The sequence below is a fragment of the Atractosteus spatula genome, assembly GCF_055471065.1.
Source record: "Atractosteus spatula isolate fAtrSpa1 chromosome 16 unlocalized genomic scaffold, fAtrSpa1.hap1 SUPER_16_unloc_2, whole genome shotgun sequence".
Classification (NCBI taxonomy): domain Eukaryota; kingdom Metazoa; phylum Chordata; class Actinopteri; order Semionotiformes; family Lepisosteidae; genus Atractosteus; species Atractosteus spatula.
In genome coordinates, this window is record NW_028296632.1 from 1,225,001 (window position 1) to 1,236,323 (window position 11,323).

An 11,323-nucleotide genomic window follows, 5' to 3' on the forward strand; every position below is an offset into this window, starting at 1 on the left:
TTAATGTCTTAACTGTGCCCGTTTAAGTATTGAATATTCATATCTAATTTTACCACTGAAGGGAAATCTTAGTAGCTGAGGATAAAAAGAATAGGAGCATACTGCAACGCGTGTGAAGGCCATAAACGATATTAATTTTGGAACATAAACATACAGTATATGGCTGGTCTCGGTACTTTAAAGAAAACATACACGAAACATGGTTTCATTATGACCAGAATCGGTCTTGAGATATTTTTAACTTGATTTACAGTATTTGAGAGGTATGTCTTAACACCGATACTACAGTGCTTAAGTACTGCTCACGTATATGTTTCTAGGTTTATATTATACATTTCATACGGTCAAATTACTTTTGAGCAACTAATAAGAAGCGCGAAACGGTATGCGTTTTAGTTTTGTTTTGTGCTGGGACCCGTGGATTGATTAGAGATATCAAGTACATACAAGTCATTTTTTAAATGTTGTAGTTCGTCTTGAAAAAATGTTACGAGTACATCATCCATCAACAATTACACAGGTTCTGTTTTCATATTGCGGATTTTGGTTACGTAATATTATTTTCTAGATTTCACGTTGTGAATATATGATTTGGGCAAACAGAGCTGCAAAGAAGTACATTATGGGTTGTTGTTGTTTTTTTTGCAGTTTTATCTAGAACAAGCGATGCTTAAACCTTTGTCTGATTCTTGTGAAACTATCCACACGACAGTTACAGTACCTAGGAGTTGACTTCAGTGATGTCACTGATGGGATGTTTCTAAAAATCCATCCTCTGTAAAACGTCTTCTCTAGTTTTCCTGCATATGTATTCGCTAATGAAGCTGCGTGTTCTGAGCCTGGATCTCTACATTTCTGTATGAACCAGCTTAGAGGGCTAAAGACAGCTTGTGTTTAAATTGAGTGTAAGGCAATTTATGTTTCTAAAGTCATGGTCAGCATTTATTATTGTACTGTGCTGTAAACTTGTTCTGTGCCTAGTCACATTATTTTATAGCGTTTTTATAGTGTTATCAAATCCGGTGGTGCTGTGTGTTAGTTTCCTGACTCCCATGTCACATGGTCTGTGATTGAAACCTGTGAAACCGGTTTAATTCGTCACAGCCAGCACTCCGGCAGAGAGGGGGTTGTACTCGTAAAGTAGAAGCAGGCGAGATTTCCAGCAAAAGACACCTCCCCCCCACCCTCATACGATTCGCATTGTAATTACACATTGTAATTGTATTACACATTGTACACATGCTTAAAAGAGAAGAGAGAAAACGCAAGCCTTCTTCAGGTGTGAGGGTCTTCTGCTCAGAATGAAACGCTAAAATGTAATGTAGGCTCTGAATGGGTTCAATTATGATTTGGGCTTGATTAAGGTCACTGCCTTTCATCTAAAACCCTACTTGAATCCTTCGAAACTAAAAATCAGTGTTTGTGAGTTCTAAATAAAGAGGTATCCAGGTAACAGTGAAACGGGCGGACAGTCTGGGGAGATCGCCCGTTTTCCATGTAAATAGTTCCCTGGTTCCGCACCCCTTGGTGTTTCTCTCGCTCTCTCTCGGGTCACCTGATCATTAGCTCAAAAGATTTCAGTGCTTTGTGTATATTCTAATGGTAGTGGGGGCAGGGTGTGTGCGAACAGGTTTGGTTGAAATTGCATTGGAGATCTATGTTCTTCACACCTGAAACATTTCCTCTGAAAGCATTTTCTTCGCAGTTTAACCGATCTTGTTACAGCATGTTACAGTTTACTATTATTAACCATATTAATTTTAAGTGCTTAATGCCATTTTTTGACCAGGCACGAATATTCTTAAGTCCATATCTTCGCAAGTGAATCAGTGCGAATTGCAATACTAATTAAATTAAAACTACTAACTACTAACTAATACTAATTAAAACAAACCAGAAACGTGTTGTTCTGTCTAATGACATTACAAGTGGAAAGATTACAGATTTTAATCGTCTTTAATTTTGTTACGTTATACATTTTAGAAACGTTTCATCCATACAAACACCACAAAACTATTTTCGATTGTATTTCTGAATAGTATGTTACACTTACAGATGCAGCCATTCAAAGTGCGCGTTACAGACACGTACCGCAGGTGACGTCGCTCAGTATGACGCAAGATGACGCGGGGCACCGCAGTACGTGATTGGTTGACCAACAGGGGCACTCGTGGTCCGTTGGTCTGTCGTAGAAAGACAGTAAACGTCTTTGCTGTGCCCGTTGTAGGTATTGAATTTTACCACTGAAGGGAAAGCTTAGTAGCTGAGCATAAAAAGAATAGGAGCATACTGTAACGCGTGTGAAGGTCATAAACGATATTAATTTTGGAACATAAACATACAGTGTATAGCTGGTCTTGGTACTTTAAAGAAAAAAATACACACCAGTATTCCATTTCTCCCTAAACATTTTAAGCTTCGAAGTCTTTAACTAACGCGATACCGGAGTCAACAAGCATACTTTTAGAATTTGATTAAAAGGGAATATAATATGGAATCGCGTATCTAAAGAATTTAATAATGGTATTCGTGTGCTGCGACAGGGCTGTGTAGGGCTGTTTCGCCTGCCTGTTCATGTGAGCTGTCTTGTAGACGTGACTACCAGCTGACAGGTTGTGTTTTCGAATCCAGCTGGTGCTGGTCTTTTCTTTTAACAAACATTTCTTCGAAAAAATAGAATAGCGATATTATGGACAATCAATTGACTTTTATATTTCAAAATATCGCAACATGATCGATATTTGCGATATTTTGAACATATCTTCCCTTCTGACAGCGGTGCCTGCTTCTATTGTGTGTGTGTGTGCAACAGAGTAAATTTTTAATAGCGTTTTAAGCGAATAGGTAATTAGATTGCTCGTAAACCTAATCGCTTTTTCTACATAAACACAGCATGATTACTCTCTGAAAATGCTTTTCCTTTATTTTTAAAGTAGGCTCAGATTTCAACTATAGATCGTATTATTATAAACTTTCTTGGAAAAATGTATTTTATGTAAACCATGTTTGCTATTAATTCATTTAGGGCTAAAATACGTTCATTGTCTTCCAATCGAGTCGAGTTGACATTGGAAGCCTGCCACACCCGGACTGTTAAACCAACGCATTAGCACGTCAAAGCCCATTGAGGGTATTGAGCCAGTATTGGCTTTAGTATTCCCCCCCTCTCCCCTCAATTCAATTCAATTCAAGGTGTTTTATTTGCATGACAGATGGGTACAAGCAGTGTTGGGTATGTATATTGTAACGCTTACGGCAGACAGGCACTGTGTAACAGCCGGCGCACCAGAGCAGCGCACCGAGGGAGCGTCTGCATTTATAACTTGGTTTTTAAAATTAGTCAAGCAATATGAAGCATCTTCTTTTACATTTGAGTCCCTTAAATACATTGAACACAGCTTTCTCACCACTTAAGATTGCTCTTGATACCATCCTTACACAAAGCAGAAGGGAGATTTTAGTGCCTGAGCATAAAAAGAATAGGAGCATACTGCAACGCGTGTGAAGTCCATAAACGATATTAATTTTGGAACTTAAACGTTCAGTATATGGCTGGTCTCGGTACTTTAAAGAAAACATACACACCAGTATTCCATTTCTCCCTAAACATTTTAAGCATCGAAGTCTTTAAGTAACGCGATACCGGAGTCAACAAGCATACTTTTAGAATTTGATTAAAAGGGAATATAATATGGAATCGCGTATCTCAAGAAATTAATATGCAATAACTGAGTCAAGGGACTCAGAGGATCCAAGGCTAGACTGAGTATAATAGGCTTCGGGCTTCTATTGTGACATCTACTGTAAATTACAGAAATGTTAAAAGTAAACAAAATAAAGTAACTAAAATGTGGTCTAAAATCACCCCTTTAGACACCCCTTTTACTTCACTGGTGTCAGATATGAAAGGCAATAGTCTCCCGTTCTGTCTGCTGTGTGTTGCAGCAGAGGGACTCCCTGCCGCTGAAAGGGGCAGAGTAACTTGCATGCCCTCTAGTACAGTTTACACATGCACGACTTTAAAAGCTAGCAAGACAGGTTTCGATTCACATTAGCTGGCGAGCCTTGTTAAAAAAACGAATGATAATGTAACATGCCACTGTTCATGAACAAAGTTATACTGAGATTTCCTAAGATACGCGATTAAAAAATAAATAAATAAAAATTTGAATCTCCTGCGGAGCACATTCCATAAGAATCAGTGGTTTTACAGTATATATCGCCTTTAAAGGTGGCTTCTCAAAACGCTTTACGGGATAAAAACAACCAGAACAGCAGCAACAACAATATTGTATTTCGTTGCACTTTGAAAACCAAGTAATAACTTAACTATACAGTACGTGCAAACGTTTCGTATGTTGCTGTCGTGAATGCCTGCGTACCCATAAGTATTTTATTTGCCTTGAGTCTGTCTACACTATCTCTGTCCCACTACCCCCCTCTCTCCCTCAATTCAATTCAATTCAAGGTGTTTTATTTGCATGACAGATGGGTACAATTCTTGTTGGGAATGTATACTTTGATATTTACACCCGGCGCGGCACCGAGGGAGCGTCTGCATTTATAACTTGGTTTTTAAAATTAGTCACGCAATATGAAGCATCTTCTTTTACTTCTGAGTCCCTTAAATACATTGAACACAGCTTTCTCACCATCCTTACACAAAGCAGAAACTGTCCGATGACTCACAGTACAAGTGGAAAGATTACAGATTTTAATCGTCTTTAATTTTGTCTTTAATTTTGCCTGTGGAGTGTATCTTATTAAGCTCTAAATTGCATTTTGAGCGCGGTTTTTTACTTTTTTTTAATTGCATTTTGGGCGCGGACAGCACATACAAGGGTTAATGAACTGCGCCAAGAAATTTAAAATAGTATTCTTTAGGTGTGAGGGTAGGAGTGGACCGCAGCAGGCATAATCAGCAAACCAGGAAAACAAAGAACAGGACAGGTGAGATGTGTATCCAGAAAGCGAGTGATCAGAAAAAGGAAATGGAAAACGCAGAAAAAGAAAACGCTTTACAGGATAAAAACAATAACAACAGTAGTGGCTGGGCAAACGATTTTTTTTATCGAAATACAAATTGAGATACTGTACTGTATAATGATGTGCATGAACAAAGGTATACTGCAATTTTCCTTAGATACGCGATTAATGCTTCGTAGGAGGAGGCGGTCTTTTCCTCTTGTCTAACAGTTTGTCCACAAACAAAACATTCCTGTTAGACAAAAGGAATTGAAAAAAAACAATTTTGTCAATGAAAACCGGTGTGTGTGTCTCTCCCTGCTGGATGTTCCTCTCACAAACTGCTGAATGAATAAAATAATTTTATTGAAAATGCGTTTGCGATTGTCTGGTATTTAATCTGGTCCCTTTTAACTGTTTTTCGATCTACTGTATTGCTTTGAGATGCCACTTTTAAAGGCGATATGTAAAATAAAGTTTTTTTTATTATTGTTATAGAGAAACATGATCAGATTTTCCCTGGTTCAGAAAAAAGATCTAAAGTGCTACACATAACTTTCTTAATTCGATGTATTTAAAGCAGTGAACTACTGTAGGTGTCACATAACATTCAGAAATACAATCACGTATTTGACAAATAAAAACGATTATAATCTAATCCTTCCACGTTTGATCCCAAAATCCCAAGAAATATAAATCTTGACGGGTAGAAAGCTATGCTGAAAGTTTATTAAGATGCTTAGAAGACAAAGATACTGTATCAATTTATGTTGCATTAGCCTGATTATGATTAAAAAACACATATAATTAAACACGCGTTTGCGATTTAAATCAGAACACGATTTAAATCAATATCGATTCCATATTATATTAGCAGAAAAGCTTAAAACTACCACTTTTTCACACGCTATTTCACATGCTAGTTAAATACTTCGATGCTTAAAATCGTTAGGGAGAAATGGAATACCGGTGTGTATTTTTCCTTTAAAGTGCCGAATCCTGGAATCTGACTGGCTGACACCCCTCTGAAGTGGTTCCATAAAATCTGGTATACGGAAAAGAAAGCGTTGATAAATACAAGTGTCTTTTAATACACTCTTTGCTGTGCTCTTGAGGATCCTTGTGATATTTTAAGCTCTAGTTGAATGATAAGTGTCGCATTTTAAATCATTTTCGTAGTTAGAAATTATGAAACGCCCTGTTAAAAGCAAGGAAGTTTTTATGCCCGTTGAAGTAAAACAAAATGCCTGACAAAGTATGGCTTGGACAGATTCCAAGTGCTTGTACAAATGTGCTAAAGAAATTATACTTTGAGTATACAGCTTGTCTAAAGTCATCCATTATTAATACTATTAGTAATATCTTCAGTAAAGGCTTTGATGCATAAATATTTATGATAAAGGTAGGCTGTGTACTTTTGTCCAACTGAGCAATCTTGCTTTCATAAAATATACCAACATTTTAATGACTGATGATTAACATGCTGTAATACACAGTTCAAAATTAAAGGCTCAAATGCTGTACATGAGAGGTTAAGCTCCCCCTGGCGGTTTTACAAGGCGACGCCGGATAGTTAACCACGTGACACCACGTTAACTGCGTCATACCGCGTGATACTGTGACACGCCCACCGGGGTATGCCGCGAAATACCTCACGCATTTTGAATGGCTGCATCTGTAGTTCACTGTTTTAAATACATCTAATTAAGAAAGTTAGGTGTTAGCATAAACTATTAGCAATCAATAATATTAAATTAAAGTTAAATACAAAACTAAAGAAAAAATAGGGTTAAATATAATTCAAAATATTTTGCTAACAATGTTAACTGTTTATGAATAATAAAATGTATTAACTAAGGAGTAGGATGGCACAGTTGTTAGTATGTTTTTTGTTTTGTTTCTTTTTCATAAATACAACAGTAGTACCTGATGTCTGAAGTGGAAATCTAATAAGTAAATTGATTCTTAAAAATGTAGAGAGCTTTGAAAAAAATATATTGGTGCTTTTAGATAATATATTTCAAGGATGTAACTGCTGTGCTACAGTACGTGCAGAATTTTAGAAATCAGTTTGTCAACAAAGTACACTGTTTAGGTTAGTTTAGAAGACAATGTACCAAAACAATATATGCTGTCTGGGTCATTAGAATTAGCTGAAAGTAACTGATAAGCTTTGAATAACAAATCTAGTTTTTCTTCTCTCGCTCTATGATGTAATCTGTTTTCTCTTAGAGAAAGGGGAAGTTTTAGAAGGGACCAAGTGCTGAACTTTTTTACAGCGCAACGTCTTATAAAAACCCTGTACTGCTTGTAACAAATTGAGTCTCTGGTTGCACTTTGCGAAGTGGCAGCAGGGCTCCCAATATTGCAATATTGAAATAAAGACCTTACTCAGGTGAGAACTCTTTCTTGTGGCTTCCTTGATAGTTATATTTCCATGACAATTTGGGGGCTCGTCCGGGATCACAAACCTGAGCGCGAACGGCTGCTGAAACTCCATCCGGACCCGGACAATTTTAGCAAATTGGACGAACCTCGGAGGATAAACTGTTTATCCTTCCAGAGACGCGTCTGGAGAATTGGCAGTTGTCTGTAAGTAAGTAAGTGATCCTTTAAAATTAATAGTTTGAGAAGCGAGCCACAGGGGTGGTCTCACGCGGGTTTGATGAGTCCAGGACTCATATAAAGAACTTATCTTAACACAGACGTGTGGTTTTTGCTCTGCGGAGTAGTTAATGTGATAAGGTTCTAAGTAAGGCACCGATCGGTAAAAATGGGAAATTAAAATTCAGAGACGAAAATGGGACCGAGCAGTCCAGCAAAAGTACATGTACGACAAATTCAGAGAAACAATTATAGCCTGGGTTAGAGTAAAAAAAAAAATTATGTTCATGAACTGTAAAGCTAGGGTAATAGGTGTAAGGGAACTTGCACATAATTTATATATGATAATTATGGGCCCATAACTATGAAGTATATAACTATAACTATAACTATCTTTGTAAGTGAATCAGAATCGACAGAGGAAAGTTGAATTAGGAAAAAGAAGTTTCCTGAAGAAGGGGAAACTTAGAAGAGAAGGAGAAGAAAGGAAAGAAATTGAATTGGAAAACTTATGGAATGGAAAGAGGAATCACAGAAATAATGGGAAGCTTCAAAAAAGACTAGTCTTGAAAGTAAAGAACAGCAAGCTGCAGCTAAAGTCATGGCCATGCGTACTAAAAAGAAAAAGTCTCCACCGAAATTAGAAAGCGGTCCGGAGCCAAAGCCTTTTCACTTGTTTGTGAAATGCCAATGTGCACTTTTCCAGGTCCAGAAGGAACTCCAGCATATGTACATTGACATTGGTCTCCTAGTGAATTATTTGCATTAGTTAAGTCTTTTCCTAAATTGCCTGATGACCGTAAAGAATTTAGAAGAAAGGCAAGCCTTGTTCTCGATTGTCTTAAGCCTAATTACAGTGACATAACCTTGTTGCTAGATCATATTGTTCCTAAAGGTTTACAACGTCCTCTAAAAAGGAGGAGGCAGATTGGCGGATACATGACCCAAATGATGAAGAAGTATCCATCTAAATTAAACCACACGGACATGGAGAGGAAAAGATAGGCGGACGCTTCTAAAAAGAGGTAAGGACTCCTCTTTTCTAAAAAGTCCCTTGTCCTCTCCATGTTGCTGTGGTGGGTTCAGGGTTTTCCTGAAGCTGAAGCAAGTACAACAGAAAAAATGAGTTAATGGTGTATGTGTTTTAGATGCCTGTTTTGTGAAGGTGGGGTAGAAAAAGAGGGATTGCTGAAGGAGTAGCGTCTCGCCCTGCCCGTGCGAAAAAATCCAGGTGTTGCATCCTGGTACACGACTGCAGTACGGCTGAAGGTAGTAACTAGAACTGTACTCGCAGAAGAGCCGAAAATGGTAACTCGATTCAACTGTGTATTTAAAGCCAGGATTTGGAACCTGGTCCGTGTTCCCGAATTGTGATAGTTCGTCAGTTTGTCTCGACTGGGGGATTCCGCGGGGCGCGTGGGAGACGTGAAAATGGTTTGGTGTGAAGAAAAAAAGTTTGATTAATCCAAAGTGAAACTTAAAAGAAATATTGACTGTCAGACGGAATTTAGGCTGAACAGGAATGTAGAAAAGTGTATGAACATTTGGATAAAAATAAACAATAGTTAGAGGAATATTTGAGAATTCAACAGAATATCATAGATGAGACGCAAAAATCCCTGATGGAAAAGCTAAAAGCAATGGCTGAACGAAAGGAAGTTATATATGCAGAAAAAGAAAAAGCAAAAGAAGAAATAGAATGCCTTGAGAGAGAATCTGGGAGAAGGGTGGGAATCAGTGTGGAGATTTTTGAAAGAGCATTACCCACCGAAAACTGATTAGAGAAAAGTAACAGCATGTCAGCAGAAGGAAGTGAGGATGTTTTCAGATTTTACAGAAAGGTTTATAGCTTTATGGATAGTATACTCGGGGTTAGCCGATGAAAAGGAAGTGAATGAAGATACTTCCACAGTAATAAAACAAATTTACTTGAGTGTGTTAAACCTGATGTTGCCAAGAATGTACAACTATGCTTTCCTGATATTACGGACAGCGGAGAGAGATTTGATTTAATAACTCGCGAAGCATGCATGCAGAAGTGCGAGCGCTGCAAATGGGAGGTAAAAAGACTCCCAAGGAGGAGAAAAGGGAGCCGCCAGTTTGTCGAAATTATTGTGCGACTTTCATGTTATACCGAGATATAAAACCCCAAAGACAAAACTACTAATAAGCTGGTGTGCAGTTACTAAAAAAAAGGTGTTTTTTGGAGAAATTGGAAGAAAGAGGCTTGAATTCACAATTAAAGAACATGTCAGAAGCTGAAACGAGAGCCGTGCGTGAACTAAAAGTTTTAATCTAGTAAACCCCTCTGTAGCCTTCCTAAATTTATCTCAGGATTGAAATAAAAGTGAAATAATCTTACAGTGTGCAGTAACTGGGGGACACAGGAGCACAGCTGTCCTACTTTTAGACTAAAACAGCATAAAAATGTGATATAAAGTTTTCTAACGGGTAACAGGAGGCTACAGGAGAAGGGGTGCAAGGGTTGTGTTTAAAGCAAATATAAGCTGTCACAGTCTGCTTGGGTAAAGATGTACAGTTTCAACTACTGATGTGGGTGGGGGACACCCCAGACCTATTTTAGGCCCAGACTGCAGCATTTTATAAGGAATTACTGCATGAAATAGCATTTATGTAAACTAACTTAATAGAGTTATGTGATATTGTGATTGTTTTACCTAATGAGGGAATCCATAAGGCCGGGCTACTCCAAGTACTGGATCTTGAAAAAAAAGGAGTATAAAACCAACTACATGATAAAGCCAGGGTGAATGCCTTCTCAGAACGAGCTTGTCTAGTGACGTATTGGTTTAAGGGGGGTAGTGCAGTCTAAAGACAAAATTGCCTTGACCCCTGCAGCAGAAACCGGTTTTGATGTTTTGAGACAAGCTTTCTTGCAGGCACTGGCCCTGGACTGGATTCCCTCAGACGGATCATCTGTATGTAATCTGTATGTAAGTGAAAGAAATGGGTTGTGAGCTGCTGTGCTGGTGCAGGAGCATGGAGATAGGCATCGTCTGGTGGGTTATTATTATTCAGGACCCCTTGATGCGGTGGCCAAGGGGCCGTGTTTATGTGTTGTGCAGGCTACCTGCCTGGCTGTATAAACTGTGAATAATCTGGTGTAGAACTAGCAGACCGAATGAAAATATTTAATTGAAACTTGTAAATATGCTAAATGGAAAATTGTAGCAATTTATATAGACTGTATATATACATTTGGTGGATGCCACAATTTTGGATGGCAGTGAAGGAATAGGGATTTCCCCAACATGGCAGGGACTCCAGTTAAGAATGCTGGGTTTGTCTCTGAACTGTTAGAAGCTTTGCAGCTGCTTATTGAAGTAGCTGTGGTAAAGTGTAAATCACATAATAAAGAAATGTTTCCAGTAACTCGAGGGAACAACTTTGCAGATGCAGCTGTCAGGTGAGCAGTCCTGGTAGAGCAGGAGTCTGAGACCCCTGTGAGACCTCTGTTGGTGAAAAGGGGACAGCTACAGGATATTCAGGCTGAGGCCTCTAAAGCAGAGAAAAGGACATGGTTAGAAAAGAGTGTGGTGCTTCATGATGATTGGGTGTGGTGCTGCCAGCACACTGGACGCCCTGCATGCCTTCACAGCCTAATGCCCTTTGTAGCTCGACAAATGCACTCTGTCGGACACCTGGGTGTGAGAAATGGTGTGCTGGTTACCCAAACCTGGGTGGGGACCGTGTTTGAAGCAGTAGCCACTTATGTGGTATCTCAATGTGATGC